This window comes from Neopsephotus bourkii, unplaced genomic scaffold, assembly GCF_033783945.1.
Source record: "Neopsephotus bourkii isolate Nb327-2 ecotype Australia unplaced genomic scaffold, CSIRO-AGI_Nbou_v1 NB_1707, whole genome shotgun sequence".
Taxonomy (NCBI): domain Eukaryota; kingdom Metazoa; phylum Chordata; class Aves; order Psittaciformes; family Psittacidae; genus Neopsephotus; species Neopsephotus bourkii.
Genome location: NW_026902181.1, coordinates 2,185,460 through 2,202,836, shown reverse-complemented (window position 1 = coordinate 2,202,836; position 17,377 = coordinate 2,185,460).

Below are 17,377 nucleotides of genomic sequence, written 5' to 3'. Positions count from 1 at the left end.
GGATGAACAAGGGATTTTTCAAATATTTGAACTCCATAAGCTACCACTGAGTTTTAACCAGGTTTGTGTTCTTTGCTAGACATGCGATTAGGAGTCTTTTAGGAATTCTTTTGGGGAGGGAAATATAATTAATTTTATTGTTAATCAAAACCTTCCAGCTGACAGAAACAAAACCCTTTCAGAAAAATATACTGATTTTGATGATAACCTTAGGCAAGGTTCATTAACATCAGTGGAGAATTAATGATTCAAATAGAACACAAAATTTCACCCAACCCAATTAGGAAAGGGACTGCTAAGAAGATCATTCTTCTTCAATACATACCAGTTACAGATTTATAGGGTATCTATAAAGATGGTGACCCCGAATCTGATATCTAAGCAAACATCCTTACAACCAAGCACTTCACTAGTTGTGATAGTTTGTTTCTTTTCTACGGTTCTCAGGATGAAACTGTTCCATTCTGTATTGTAAGTAAAATGTAGTTGGAACAGCAGCAATTCTGCACACTCTGATTTAAGACGCTCCACAAGAATATGGAAGAGTTTGTATGTCAAGATTCTATGCCACCAAACAGCAGACATGTAAACAGACCAGCTACCATGCTGAAGTAGCCATTTGTTGCTTAGAAATGAATAAATTAATCTGAAAAACTACAGAGAGAAATGCATTCCTTATAAAAGGTGGAAGCAAGGACAGGCAGCCTGGGAAGAATGCAGGGATGTTGTCCGGGGAGCTAGGAACCAGATTAGGAAAGCTAAGACCCAGTTAGAATTAAACTTGGCGAGGGATGTTAAAGATAACAGGAAGGGATTCTTTAGGTACATTGCGAATAAAAGACAGACTAGGGACAACATGAGCCCTCTCCAGAAGCTATCAGGAGAACTTGCTACCCCAGATTTGGAGAAGGCTGAGGTTCTCAATAACTTCTTTGCCTCGGTCTTCACTGGCAAATGATCTGAACACAACACCCAAGACTTGGAAGGCAGACAGAGGGACTCTGAGAATGAAGACCTTGGACCTGCTGTAGGAGAGGATCTGGTTCGAGACCATCTTAAGAACCTGAACGTACACAAGTCCAGGGGACCTGATGAAATCCATCCACGGGTCCTGAAGCAACTGGCAAATGAATTTGCTATGCCACTGGCCATCATATTTGAAAAATTATGGCAGTCAGGTGAAGTTCTCAATGACTGGAAAAATGGAAATATAAAACCCATTTTCAAGAAGGGGAAAATGGATGATCCAGGGAATTACAGCCCAGTCAGTCTCACCTCTGTGCCTGGAAAAATCTTGGAGCACATTCTCCTGGAAGGCATGCTAAGGCACATGAAAAACAAGAAGGTGCTTGGTGACAGCCAGCATGGCTTCACCAAGGGGAATTCCTGCCTGACCTGTTTGGTGGCCTGGTATGATGGGGCTATGGAACTGATGGACAGGGGTAGAGCATTTGAAGTCATCTACCTGGACATGTGCAAAGCCTTCGACACTGTCCCACACGACATCCTTGTCTCTATATTGGAGAGACATCAATTTGATGAATGGACCACTCGGTGGATAAAGAACTGGCTGGATGGCCGCACACAAAGACTTGTGGTCAATGGCTCAATGTCCGGCTGGAGACCAGTAATGAGTGGTGTCCCTCAAGAATCGGTGTTGGGACAGGTCTTGTTTAACATCTTTGTCGCTGACATGGACAGTGGGATTGTGTGCGCCCTCAGCAAGTTTGCCGATGACACCAAGCTGTGTGGTTCGGTTGATACACTGGAGGGAAGGAATGCCATCCAGAGGGACCTTGACACGCTTGTGAGGTGGGCTGATGCCAACCTTATGAAGTTTTGCCATGACAAGTGCAAGGTCCTACACCTGGGTCAGAGCAATCCCAGACACAGCTGCAGGCTGGGCAGAGAAGAGATTCAGAGCAGCCCTGCGGAGAAGGACTTGGGGGTGTTGGTCGATGAGAAAATGAACATGCCAGCTTCAGTGTGCGCTCACAGCCCAGAAAGCCAACCGCATCCTGGGCTGCATCAAAAGGAGTGTGACCAGCAGGTTGAAGGAGGTGATCCTGCTCCTCTACTTCACTCTCATGAGACCTCAAGTAGAGTACTGTGTGCAGTTCTGGTGTCCTCAACACAAAAAGGACATGAAACTGTTAGAACAAGTCCAGAGGAGCGCCATGAGGATGATCAGGGGGCTGGAGCACCTCTTGTATGAAGACAGGCTGAGAAAGTTGGGGCTGTTCAGACTGGAGAAGGCTGCGTGGAGACCTCATAGCAGCCTTCCAGTATCTGAAGGGGGCCTATGAGGATGCTGGGGAGGGACAATTCACTAGGGACTGTAGTGACAGGACAAGGGGTAATGGGTTAAAATTTAAACAGGAGAAGTTTAGTTTGGATATAAGGACGAAGTTCTTTCCTGTAAGGGTAGTGAGGCACTGGAATGGGTTGTCCAGGGAAGCTGTGAATGTTCCACCCCTGTCGGTGTTCAAGGCCAGGTTGGCCAGAGTCTTGGGTGACATGGTTTAGTGTGAGGTGTCCCTGCCCATAGCAGGGGGGTTGGAACTAGATGTTCTTGATGTCCTTTCTAACCTTATCTGTTCTATGATTCTATGGTTCCTAAGGTGGAAACACACTTGGACTGAATCTCATCTCATGGATTTTGCTTTATCCTGAGTATCCTGAGTCCTTTCCCCTTTGAGCAGACACTTCACAGTTACCATCTGCAATTGCAAATCAGAAAGTTCTGATCTCCTAAAAAAGTTTCTTACTAGGTACAGAGCAGTCCCATCTGGAATCAAGAAGAGCAGGGAACAGTGATCACAGACAAAATAGGCCAGCATTCTAGCCTTCAGACCCTGATCTTGATTTATAGATACAGTGATAAAAGAAAACACAATATTCTGAAGTAATTCTAAAAATTTCCCCCCAAAGATGCCACAGTCATCATCATCATCATGGCTTGACTTTGTGAGTAAAGGTTTAGGAAGTCCTTTACCTACGCTTACTACAAGCTGATGACTAAAAAAGACCAATGTGGGATAGGCAAATCCTGTTGCAAAAAGCACAATGAAAGGTCTCCTTGGGTGGTATAGGTAGGTCACGATTCATTCTACATTGTCTTTTCTCCTTGATACTAGTTCTGCGTGTGTTTTCAAAGGAGACAACGGCATTATGTATGGTGCGTCTCCAAGTCTCCTGATTGGAGGCCAAGGTGGACCACTGATGGTAGTCAATATGGCCAAGGCTAAGGTATTGTTTCAGGGAGTCCTTATAACTCTTCTCTGGGGCATTTCTCTTGCAGCAACCGGTGTCAAGTTCACCGTAAAACATAATCTTAGGGAGGTGATGATGCCTCATCCTAGAGAGATGCCCTGCCCAGCGCAGCTGCAATTTCAACAATATGGCCTCGATACTGGTGATCACTGCCTGTTCAAGGACAATAACATTTGACACATAGTCAAATGAATGTTTAGAATTGTACAGAGCCAGCACTGATGAATGCGTTAGGGGAGTTGCAGGTGATGGCGGTAGATAATCCATGATTCAGACCCATATAAAAGAGCAGACAGTACAATGGCTCTATAGACACTGATCTTTGTACTTTTCCTCAGGTGTTTATTGCACCAGACTCTTTTATGGAGTTTTCTGAAGGCTCTATATGCTCTTGCTATTCTGTTGTCTATCTCTTCGTCGATAGTGGCATCCAAGGAAATAATGCTTCTCAGATAGCGGAACTGCTGAGCTGACTTAAGCTCTGACTCTCCAATGGTAATGTGGGGATGATGATAATCTTCCTCTGGTGAAGGTTGGTAGAGAACTACTGTCTTCTTCAAGCTGATTCCAGCCCAAAAAGCTCGGCTGCCTCTGCAAAGCAAGATGTTAAATGCTGCAGAGCTGCTTCTGTGTGGGCAACAAGGGTGGTACCGTCAGCAAAAAGCAGTTCACAGACAAGATTACTTAGGGTCTTAGCGTGAGCCTTCAGTCACCTTAGATTGAATAGGCTCCCATCAGTACAATATTGAATATAAATGCCATTTTGTTCGTCGAGGTCTACCTTAGCCCTTTGGAGCATCATGCTAAAGAAGATTGTGAATAAAGTTGGTGTGAGAACACAACCTTGTTTCACACTATTGGTTATTGGGAAAGGCTCAGAGAGCGCATCGCCATATCTGACTTGGCCTTGCTGATCCTCATGTAACAGAATAATCATTTTGAGGAACTTGGGGGGACAACCTAATCATTTCAAGTTCAGCCACAGGCCTTTTCTACTCACAGTGTCAAAAGCTTTGGCGAGGTCAATGAAAGTTGCATAGAGCCCCTTATTCTGTTCTCTACACTTTTCTTGCAGTTGTCTGAGAACAAATACCATGTCTTCTATTAGCTCTGGAACCACACTGACTTTCAGGTAGAAGTTCTTCTGCAATAGTGGGTACTAATCTGTTCAATAATATTCTTGCAAGAATTTTTCCAGCAATGGACAGCAGAGTTATACCTTGGTAGTTTGAGCAGTCTGACTTTACACCTTTCTTTTTTATACAGAGTAATGATGATTGAATCACAAAAATCTGATGGTAATTTACCTTGTTCACAACAGTGCACAACTAGCTCGTGAAATTTAGCATGAAGTGCTTGGTCTCCGCTCTTCCAGATGTTGGGTGGGATTCCGTCGATCCCAGCTGCCTTGCCAGTTTTCACCTGCTGTATAGCTTTAAGAGTCTCTCCCATGGTAGGGGCTATATCCAATTTGTTTTTCACCGGATGTTGTGAAATGTGCTGGGTTGCTTCTCCTTGGACTACACGGTTAGCACTAAAGAGTGTTTGAAAATGTTCAGACCAACAATTCAGGATGGAGATTTTATCTGTAAGAAGCATTTGGCCATCTGCACTAAGTAAGGGGCTTTGAACCTGAAATGTGGGTCCATACACTGTTTTCAGAGCCTGATAGAATCCTCTGTGGTCACCCAAATCTGCACATAATTTAGTCTTTTCTGCTAGGTTGAGCTGCCAGTTGTTCTGGATGTCTCGAAGTTTCTGTTGGAGTTTACTACATGCAAGAAGTAAGGCTGCTTTTCTTACATGACAAAGTGGCTGAGCGAGGTGTGCTTGATGGGCAGATCTCTTCTTTGTCAGCAATTCCTGGACCTCCTGATTGTTATTGTCAAAGCAGGTTTGTTTTTCTTTAAGGAGAACCCAAAGGATCCTACAGAGGACTGCAGGATGCTATTCTTAATATGTTGCCAAAGTGCTTCAGGAGAAGAACCTATAAGATCGTCTTCAAGCCTAGTTTGAAGGTTATCCTGAAAGCTGTCCCTCACTGCAGCTATTTGGAGATTATTAACATTGAGCCTCCTCCTCGGAATGCTGCCCCTCTTAGGTTTGATCTTGAAGTGGAAGTTAAGTTTGCAACGCACTAGGCAATGGTCTGTGTGACATTCTGCACTCGGCATCACTCGGGTGTGACAGACATCATGAACATTACTCTGGTGCACTAAGGCATAATTAATAAGGTGCCAAAGTTTAGGTCAAGGGTGCATCCAGGTTGTCTTCCGACTATCTTTCTGCTGGAAGATAGTGTTGGTGATGGTAGGCAGCTGCTCTGCACAAAACTCTAGCAGGAGACGACAGTTATCATTGCAGTTACCAACACCATGCTTGCCTAGTACTCCTTTCCAGGCTTCAAAGTTCTTACCTACTTGGGCGTTGAAGTCACCAAGGATTATGACCTTATCATCTATAGGAACTTTTTGAGAGAGGCAAAGCAAGTCAAAGTAAAATTTGTCTTTCTCTGCAGGGTCAGCTTGCAGAGTTGGAGCATATATGCTGGAAAGAACAACATGTTGCTTATTGTGTAGTGGAAGATGTAAGGAGATAATATGACCGGAATGACCTATCAGCAAATATTCAAGTTTAGAGACGATGGAGATTTTAATCATGAAGCCAGCTCCAGAAATATGACTTTCAGGTTTGGATTTGTCTGACCAGTACAGTGTACCTTACAGGGTTAAATAAGCTCCATCTGCCCAGGTTTGGAATTAGAGTTGTCCTTTTCCCAGGATGGTTGCCCAAAGGCTAGTGAGTAACACCTCTGTATAGGGCAAATGTGGCTTTGAGGCCTCACAGTACAGCAAGACCAGCACAAGAGCAGAGGGACACTCGACAGGAAGACCACAGCAATGTGGCATGCGTCTCAGCTTCCCAAAGTCTATAAATATGACTGATGGGTGAAGAGCACTTCAACACTGCTTGCTGTGCATTGTCTCCATCTTCATGTCCACACCTGGTTAGCACACATGTTAAGGTAACCCATTCCCATGAGGCTTTTCTACCCACAAGAGAGGCTTATCAGTGAGCTAGCAATAAAACAAACTCATTCCTATACAAAATTTGGAGGAGAAATTACCTGGGACCAAGCTCTCAGCAGCTCTGTGCTGAGTGAACAGAATGGCATCTGTGGATTTATACCAGTGCTGAGAATCAGCTGCATACCGAATGATAAGGGTGAGACGTACTTGTAAAACTATGCAAAGATAAAGAATACACAGGTGCCTACAATTTATAAAAGAAATGAGAATTGTTTATGAAGCAGTAATTTGGTTCCCAAGCCGATCATGTTATGAAGCTAAAAGCAACAAGTAGTTGTGAGGTGGTTTATAGGCTAATGAAATTGCTGGCAATAAGACCACTAAATTGCACTTATTGAAAATAGATAAGCATTGTATTTGGCAAAATAAGTGGCAGAAAGATTCAAAGCAATGTGACATGGCCAGTTTAATCACAACAATGACAAAAGTTGAACTGAAAGTGTGCTCTAATGCAATTAATCTAAGTACCACAATCCATTATCTTTTCTGGAACGTGCTATTTTCTATACTAAAGAGAAACTTAACGTGATTTAAATGAAGAAACTGGAAAAAAGCCCTATGCAAAAGATACTTTAAACCAGCAAATGTAACTATTTCCAATCCTTGGAGTTGTAAGTATGTAAAGTTCAACTACAGAATAAGACACTTTGAATGGTGAAAATAATTAAGCGTTTGAGCAGAATGTTTTACTATAATATAGTATACCATTATCTGACCTTTTGAAGTGAAGATTGGATGTCTGATTAAAATGCATACTTCATTTCAATCACAAAGTACCTGGCTGCAAGAAAAATAAGCTTTGTGCAGTAGACCAAAACCAGTAATTACAATGGCCCAAACTCAGTGAAATGTGATAGCAAGAAATGTATGCTACCAGAATACGTATGTTGCCTATTGATGGTAACAGCTCTTTGCTGAACCATTTTTGTATCCTGGAGAGGATGAAATGTTCATCTAGGTGAAGAACTGAATGAACTTGGTACTGTGGGTGGAATATGGCTTCTGTGTTAAAAAATTAATGAGTGTAAAAAGGTTAGGAAGATTTGGTTTGAATCAGACTCGCTGCAAAATTTGCAGGTTGCTCTAAGATTTATATAGCACTACAAAGTACTACTACTACAAAGGAGCTTAGAAATCCAGCAAAAGTGGTTTTGCAGCTGGAATGGCACCTTTTCTCTCTCACCATGCAGATGTGCTGGGCAAGTGTCGTCCCAGCTCAGTGAAGGACAGGTTTGAAGTAGCACTCCTTTGATCAAACTGCTTCCCATTAAAGTAATTTCTATTTGTTTTTAAGGAGCATTCTTGCGGAGTGGGATTATACTGTAAAAAGCCTGTAGAGATGAACAAATTTACGGAACTGACAGGGGCTCTGGGAAGCCCTTATGGCATGGCTTCTAAGTATTTCAGGTAATCCAGTTCTGGGTTACCATAATAAAAATCCTCGTGTTCTGGTATCTCTGTCACTAGAGACTCTTAACTGTGAAATGGAGTGTGTGCTTTCATCAGGACTGACAGAAGAAATGTATTTCCACACAGAGTTTGCCAGGGGTGTATTCTGTAACCAGGTATGACACTTTGTTGTATTGGAAAAGTGACTAAAGTATTTTGCTTTCTAAAAAAAATGGACAAAAATATAAAGGGGCATTTGGTGCAGTCACCATTGCCATCACAATTTAAACTAGTAAGCAGATACTAGTCCCAGAGTTTCTGATATAAACTCAGATCCCATTCTTATCCTCAGATGCTTTTCAGCTGTGATCATATTAGGAGTCTTGTGGGGCACACTTTAATTTGGCATGAGCAATTCCCAGGAGTGAAGTCAAAAGTTTATAGCAATAAAGTTAACTCAAGTGGAAAGATGCTTGCAGGTGCTGACATCATATTCCCCAGTGCAATCCTGCCTGTGCTGCAGCCTGCCCTCTGCTGTAAGGGGGACAGCAAACAGGCTTGATTCACCATACAACAGAGTTTACGGTGAAGCTCCAGCCATGGAAACGAAATACAGCAATGTCTCCACTACAAAGGACTTAATAATCTCTCTAAAATAACAACCACCCTGGTTTCTCTTCCTCCAAGTGACACATTTGTGCAGAAATTTTCTTCTACTCCTTTCCTTCTATTCACTTACATAGTTCTAGCACTACTGAGATTTTGCACCTGTTTTGTGGCACAGTCCCATGGAGCTCAGACCTTCAGCTTCAGCTCAGACACAAAGAGATCTGAGACTGATTTGACTGCTGGATAGCCTCAAGAATACAGAACATCCCCATTTTGCATTCACACAGTGTGTTTTGAGAAAAGAATCCAGAGAATAGATTTTCTGAACTTTTTGAGGTGACCACTGCTTGCTGGACACCTGGCCTCCATGCAGGTGCTATGGATGCACAAATATCTCTCAGGAGTCCCACATTTCTGGCCCTTATGCCCCATACAGCTGAACTGCACGCACAAGACAGCACCATCGCATTTGCAGTGGATATGTCTGCGATGTTAAAGGATCCCTCATCTGCACAGAGCTCACAGAATCTTTCTAAGAGGACAGTCAGCCCAACAGGCTCTCAGGGAACTCCTTCACCCAACTATATTTACTTGTTGCTTCTTGGGTCACTGATGAATTGCTGCCTTCTCAATCCCACACTGCTTCCCTGAAGGTAGGGGGAATTTCAGCATGTTAACCCCAAGATTCAGAATTTACTAAGATTACCAAGAGCTTCTGCAAACACAGCTACTCATTTGTACATCCCAAAAGCTGTCCAGACTTTGATCTCAGGGAAGGAGGAAGTGAAATTGAGTCTGAAATGGAAGCTGGTTGGCATGGCCTGGACTGAGCACATTCGTATTTAGCATGACCCTGAGGGATATTTCATGGCTGCACAGACAGACCTGGGAAGACAGTATTAGCACTTCAACTCACTTCTGTTAACTATCCCTGAATTTCAGGGCAATCAGCTCATCTGCCTACATAGCCAAAGCCTCACTCAGATCTCAGGCTTCCTACAGAAGAAAAGAATGTCAAAATGGCATCTTACAAGCTACTGACAAAAAGGAACAGGCGTCTCATGTTTCTCGTCAATGATGCAGAAAAAGCATTGGAGTTATCAACAAATGTACACACAATAAGTGAGTCAAGACAGAGCCATTCATCACGATTTTGTCTTTTGGGGTTGGGGGCTTTTATTGCCTAACTGCCACCTGCATAAGCAGCTGGACAGCATGCTAGCAAAGAAAATAAAAATAATAAATATGATTAATTAACAGCATCAACACTGGTCACTTATTTGCATTACTGGAAAAGTTAATGGCTGTAAGAACAACCTTAAGATAGTGGAGCAATATGTTATAGCATTTCTTAGCTATCTAAAGGAAAAGGTGAAATGAAATGGACTTACAGTGTCTGCCAGGTCTGCTTCTGATGTCAAATCACCATTTCCCAGATGAAGAATTGTAAGATTAAGCTCCTAATAGTTAGCAAATCTATTCAAAAAATATTTCATAAAGGAGGTTAAAGTCCCAGCTTATTCAGGAATCGTCTGAGGCCTATTTTCCCATTGAGGGGCTTGGTTAGATTAAAAAGATTACCAAGGGAAGCAGCAAATTCTGCACCCCATAGTGTTCTTAAAACATGAATAAATCCCTATTTCTGAGAGATCTGTTCTAGCTCAAACAGAGGCTGCAATGCAATGCGCAAAAGCAGGAATTACTGGAAGGAATTCTCTGGCCTGTGTTAGGCAGGATCTGAGAATAGAATATTATAAACAGCCTCTTCTGGATCTAAATTATGGTTTCCTGGTCCACTGCCTTCTGGTGCAGAGAAGTACAAACCTTATCTCCCTGAGAATGTGAGGACCCTCCAGGAATGCAGCCCCTGGGGAGGACCCACAGGATGTGACCCTTTACCCTGCTCTCTGATGTTCTGCTGGATCCACAGCTCCAGCTCACAGCAAGAAAAGCATTAAATAAGCTTCCTCAACAGTGCTGCTTTCACACACCATCCTGGCTATCACTCCCACTTGTGGTTCTGTGCAACAGTAAAAGCCCTGCAGAAAAAAGAAATGCTGGTGTTTCATTCCATTGCAACCGCCCTCAAGGGCATCTAACTCAAACCTTAATGACTCAGAATCTAATGCCACAAACACAGGGGATGGGGTCTGAACTCCAGGTCTAAAATGAAGGGATGATCTAGGCACTGTGCTGGATGAAGTGGTGGACTGCAACTACAAGTGAAACTGAAAATCTGCTTTGGAGAAGGTGGAGATTTGCATCACATACCAATAAAAGGGAGACGGGAGGTATGTTTTATATTAGGATAAGCTAATTGCTTCAGAAGAAGAAGCTGTGCTGGGCACTGATTTACAGTCTAGTACCTTACCAGTGCACAAGTTCAAGTTTTGGGGCAGGCTAGACCTCAGCAGTGCTCACAACTCTCAGCTCTAGCATCTGCTTTGGAGCTTGCCTGTAGTGAAGCATAGAAGCATAGAATCATAGAACTGATGATAGGCTTGGAAAGAACATCAAGTTCATTTAGTTGCATGGGCAGGGACACCTCACACTAAACCATATCACCCAAGGCTCTGTCCAACCTGGTCTTGAACACCGCCATGGATGGAACATTCACAACTTCCCTGGGCAACCCATTCCAGTGCCTCCCCACCCTAACAGGAAAGAATTTCTTCCTTATATCCAATCTAAACTTCCTCGGTTTAACTTTTAACCCATTACCCCTCGTCCTATAATTACAGTCACTAATGAAGAGTCCATCCCTAACATTCTTATAGACCCCCTGCAGATACTGGAAGGCTGGTATGAGGTCTCCACGCAGCCTTCTCCAGGCTGAACAGCCCCAACTTTCTCAGCCTGTCTTCATACAAGAGGTGCTCCAGTACCCTGATCATCCTTGTGGCCCTCCTCTGGACTTGTTCCAACAGTTCCATGTCCTTTTTATGTTAAGGACACCAGAACTGCACACAATACTCCCGGTGAGCTCTCACAAGAGCAGAGTAGAGGAGCAGGATCACCTCCTTCAACCTGCTGGTCACACTCCTTTTGATGCAGCCCAGGATGCGGTTGGCTTTCTGGGCTGCAAGTGCACACTGAAGCTGGATCATGTTCATTTTCTCATCAACCAACGCCCCCAAGCCCTTCTCCGCAGGGCTGCTCTGAATCTCTTCTCTGCCCAGCACCTGCAGCTGTGCCTGGGATTGCTTCGACCCAGGTGTAGGACCTTGCACTTGTCATGGCAAAACTTCATAAGGTTGGCATCAGCCCACCTCACAAGCATGTCGAAGTCCCTCTGGATGGCATTCCTTCCCTCCAGTGTATCAACTGAACCACACAGCTTGGTGTCATCGGCAAACTTGCTGAGGGCGCACACAATCCAACTGTCCATGTCAGTGACAAAGATGTTGAACAAGAGCTGTCCCAACACCGATTCCTGAGGGACACCACTCATTACTGGTCTCCAGCCGGATACTGAGCCATTGACCACAGCTCTTTGCGTGCAGCCATCCAGCCAGTTCTTTATCCACCCGTCAAATTGATGTCTCTCCAGTTTAGAGACAAGGATGTCGTGTCGGACAGCGTCGAACGTTTTACACAAATCCAGGTAGATGACATCAACTGCTCTACCGCTGTCCGTCAGTTCTGTAGCCCCATCATAGAAGGCCACCAAACAGGTCGGGCAGGATTTCCCCTCAGTGAAGCCATGCTGGCTGTCACCAAGCACCTTGTTGTTTATGTGCCTTAGCATGCCTTCCAGGAGAATGTGCTCCAAGATTTTTCCAGGCACAGAGGTGAGACTGACTGGGCTGTAATTCCCTGGATCATCCATTTTCCCCTTCTTGAAAATAGGGGTTATATTTCCGCTTTTTTAGTCATAGAATCATAGAATAGTTAGGGTTGGAAAGGACCTTAAGATCATCAAGTTCCAACCCCCCTGCCACGGGCAGGGACACCTCGCTCTAAATCATATCACCCAAGGCCTCGTCCAACCTGGCCTTGAACACTGCCAGGGATGGAGCATTCACAACCTCCCTGGCCAACCCATTCCAGTGCCTCACCACCCTAACAGGAAAGAATTTCCTCCTTATATCCAATCTAAACTTCCCCTGTTTAAGTTTTAACCCATTACCCCTTGTCCTATCACTACAGTCCCTAATGAAGAGCCTATCCCCAGCATCCCTATATGCCCCCTTCAGATACTGGAAGGCTGCTATGAGGTCTCCACGCAGCCTTCTCTTCTCCAGGCTGAACAGTCCCAACTTTCTAAGCCTATCTTCATATGGGAGGTGCTCCAGTCCCCTGATCATTTTCATGGCCCTCCTCTGGACTTGTTCCAACAGATCCATGTCCTTTTTATGTTGAGGACACCAGTCGCTGGGAACTTCATCTGACTGCCATGATTTTTCAAATATGATAGACAGTGGCTTAGCGATTTTATTCACCAGCTAAAAAAAAAAAACAAGACTGGCAGACTGCCACTTGCAGTTCCTCGCTTGGATGTGTCTGCAGTCTTGGAAGCTTGACTGCCCTGCATTCTCCTACAACTCAGCTGGACCTTGGGTTTGGGTAAAGCCCACAAGTTCTGCCTAAGAGGATGCAGTCATCTCTCAGAACACAGAATGCGTAGATGCTAATATCAACAGGGGCAGTGGGTGTGTGAGCAATACATACACTTACTTTTCAGTTCATTACCACTTGAATCAATGTGCTTCACACTCTATGGCCATTTGTAAATCTCTTATCATATTTGGCTATAGTTTATCAGCACTGTGTCCCTGCAGCAAAACCAGACCAACTGTGTGTAGCCAACAAGTTAAGGGAAGTCATCCTTCCTCTCTATTCAGTGCCTGTGAAGCTGGAGTGCTGTGCCTATTGAAGACCTCCATAGGTCCCTTCCAACCCAAATAATTCGATGGTTACCAAGGTGCTACTGTACCTAACTTCATGTGTTGCTCTTTTCATCACACAGAGATAATAGCTGTCTTCCCCAGAGCTTCACAATGTATTTCATTACCGAATGGGGTACCAGGCACGAGAGAGTGCAACATCCCCTAGAAAGGACATTAGAATCATACTTACCCATTAGCAATGCACACAAAAGAATGAGAGGGTTAAAAAGGAGCAAGTCAGAATAATGCTGACTGATGTGAAGAGGGAAAACACTGGATACTGGGAAAAGTTGTAAGGGCTTCTATTTCAATAACATTCCAATTACTGTGGTGCACAAAATTACAACCAAACTATTTTCAAGCACTTATTTTCTAATCTGCCTTTAGTTAGGCCAAAATACGCCGCCGTATGATTTTTTATTCTAGGATCAGCAAGCAAAAGGAGAAATTAATAAGGACAACCACAAGTAAATGGAAAAGTAAAGAGGTCTCATGATTTTTACAAGTTCAGGAAACATCCTAAGGTAAAAGTTTAGAGCAATGGATATGAAAGCTCTAGAAAGTCTTCCATTCCTGGATCAAACTCACTCCTCCTCCGAAACAAGCAGGGCACTGTGTGTACAGTTACAGTTCAACTTAGGTGTTGCCTTGAACAGATGATATTACAGGAAGCTTGACTTCATCTAAGATATTTTTAAATCAGATGCTAGACAGAATTAATTAAGAATAGTCACAAAGCAAACGTCCCTGTGATCTTATTCAAGCTGGAAAATAGGACAGTGAGGTTTTTCCCTGACTACTCAGCCCGTGGGTTTGGTCTGTGATGAAGAAAGGGTGATAAAACCAGGATGTCAGCTGGAATAAAAAATACCAGGAGCCACACTCCATGCAGGTGCTGGGCACATAGCTGGCTTTCGGCAGATTTAAGTGGGTTTGACTTAAACAGGCAATTATGAAGATACTTGCTGGGGACAGAGATGTCAGATACTGAAGTCCACTGCCTGGACTGTGTTTGATCTCCCCATGTGGTATGAAAGAGTCTGAGTGCACGCTGAGGCTTTTCCCCCAGATAAATCTCATAGTGCCTGACTGATGCCTGTAAGGGGGTCCTGGGCCACCAGCTTGACCACACAAAAGGGCCTCAACCTGGACTTGAAACAAGGACACGGTCTGCTCAGTGACAGTCACTGCTCAAAATATACACAGAAATAGGGCAAGACCTAGGAACATGACTAGGAAGAAGAGTTAAATGAAAATCTGAAAAGTAATATAGCCTGTACAAGACTCTTCCCTCACCCAGGGCAGTTTTATATAGCTAACAGAGTGGTACCTTAGCATTAAATGCCTGGCATGGATAATGTTTTCACACTGGCTCAGAAAAGGCATCTTTTCAAATCTGTTAAAAAACATACCACAATTCAGTCTGCATTTCCATTCACTTAGTCCTGTTCACCATTTTTCAATTTGAACTTCAGGAATATTTTTAAATGGTAGAAGTGACAAAAATCAGACAGAATCTTAATTACTGGTATTTCTTCTTCAAAAGCAGCTCAGATAAAAATTTGTTACTTCAGGTAATCCAGGCAAAAAAATCTAGATGAACCCTCAGAGGATATTCAAGTTTAAAAAAGGAAATCACGTATCAGGAAAATCAATTTCAAAAAGTATTTCACAGACAAAGCTTCTTAAACAGAAAACTGCTAGCAAAATACTTCATTTTATTTATCCCAAATGGAAGTTTCTCCTATTGAGAACCATTCCTATTTGAGCTACACAGAAGGTGGCTGCATGAGAGGGTAAAACTGGGAATTCCTTATTCCTCTAAAGCACAAACACTAGTAAAAATTTATACTAAGTGCTGAGCAGGGACTTCTTTTAAACTGTATTTATTCTGACCCATGGAAGCTTTGTGCATTGCCAACTGTTCCCACCACACTCCCCATCAGGGCTCAGTGCTTTGACAGAGAAGAGACCATGACTAATTGCACAAAGGATGGTCAGCTGGAGTCTGGCAAACTGAGGGACAGACACTGCTCTGCCAGCTCAGAATGAAGAGTTAATCCCTGCTTTTCTACCATCTCTAATTGCTCTGAGGATCAAGGTGCCAGACTGTTCCTTTCTTGGAGGAGATGTTTCACTTTTCAATCAAACTTTGGGCAGAAGAGACAGGCAGCCTCATCCTCTGGGCTGGTTAGGGTATCCATCTGCAAAGCAGCACTATGCACTCCAGTGCCTGCTAAGTATTTCACGGCCAGTTAGACAGCAGAAAAGCTGTAGTCCATCAGTTTCCATAGGGTGAGCTAATGCAGCTGGTCACAGTGATGTGCTGTGGTGAGGATGCTGACCCAAGGTTACGAATTCTGGTTTCATTTGCATGGGGGGAGGCAGGATCTGGGCAGCCACAGCATGACCTATTACTTATATAGGTACAGTATGTTCCTTAAAAGGATCAAGTTCTGCATGGTCCCTAGATACAGTGAAAGCTATGTTATTCACGTTCAGTTTTCTGACAAAAACTGTGCTATATATTAGGGCCAATACAGATGCTGCTGCTTGTTTTCAGTGCAGCTAGGAACTCTCTAAAAATAGAAACCAGTCAAAAAACTCAAGCAGCAGCCTGCGTCATTACTGTATATCTTCAAATCCTAGCAATATGAGATGATAAATAAAAAAGGACAGAAAACCTCCAGGCCACAAAACCTGAGAAAAGGAATAAATCCGGGCAGGGGGGAGGGGGGTGGGTGGCAAGGGGTGAGGAAGGGAGGGGGAAATATTTCTCAAATGTTGCAATTTTAAATGAAAAACAGCATAACATGAAGATTAGTGTTTTGTTCATTCCAAGACATAGAGTAATACCCCAGGTACGTAAATTAAAAATAGTGTGGCTAACAAAGTCTTCCCTCTAAAGAACTACACAGAATCGTTTAAAGCCTTGTACCAGCTTGCAGCTTGTGGACCAAAGATCTTCCACCCAGAACCAGCATCAAACCCACAATTTCTTTAAGGCTTTTGCCCATGTTCGAGAAGCCTGTTCAGTCACGCCTAAGGTGGTAATCATCCCATATATCACTCATATAGAACTTTCAGTAAGGAATTATCCTATTGTCAGAATCACACTCTGTTTCCAGCATGACTTTGTCTGAATTTCCTGTTCTCCTTCTTTGATCACATTGTGTATTTGTTAATTTGAAGACCGTTCCCCTAGTCTCGGAGGACACCCCTTTGCCAGAGCTGTTAAACTAAAGTCACCTTCAAGTTCAGTCTCTCCAGGGCGCAATCCCAGATCTGGAGCTATTTCTGTAGCTCTTTTCCAAGTTTCTCAGTCTTGGATTTCAGGATGTCCACCAGAACTAACATGTTATTGCCAGCAAGGGCCTCACTAATGCTACCTCTCCTCACCTCCTAACCAGCAGCACCTGGTCTGTGAACCCTCAAGGGTCACACCTGCCCTCATGCCTTGACTGTGTCCTCACAGCCACCTCTGCAGTACTTGTTCCCACACACACAGTTGCCTGTTCTTTCCCAAAAGCCACCCTGTCTTCCTCTTCCACCTTCCAAAATGGCTGCCCAGCCCTCTAGGTAGGCACGGTGAACTGAGCTGAGAAACCAATGAGGAGGGACAAAGACCATGGAAGGTAAGACATCTGCTTTTGACAGCAGTGTAGACTTCATTCACTCTTTCACGGACCTCCCCCTTGTGGTGGAGAAAGAGCTTGCCCTTGTGATGTTGAGAGCTATGCTGGTGGTGACATATACCTCCAGTAGGGTCTCCCATGCCAGACAGGTCTCAACTGAAGGGACAGACAAAGTGTGTCCATGGGCAGGATGCGCTCACTAGCCTTTGGGCAACCATCCTAGAGGGACAATTCTAACTTCAAACCCAGACAGATGGAGCTCGTTTAGCTCTGTAAGGCCATCCATCTAATAGAAGGACACTCTAACCAAACCTACGACCTGAGGACTTTGCTGTCACCGTCCAAGCTCGCTAGGCCCTGGCAGATAAACCTCAGGTATAAAGGGTGGGGCCAGTTCTGCGCATGCTGTGACTCACCTAAAAAATCCACTGCGCAAGCCCAAAGGGTTTACCCACACTCGCAGAACCCTGTGCTTGTAGTAAGCATGGGTAAA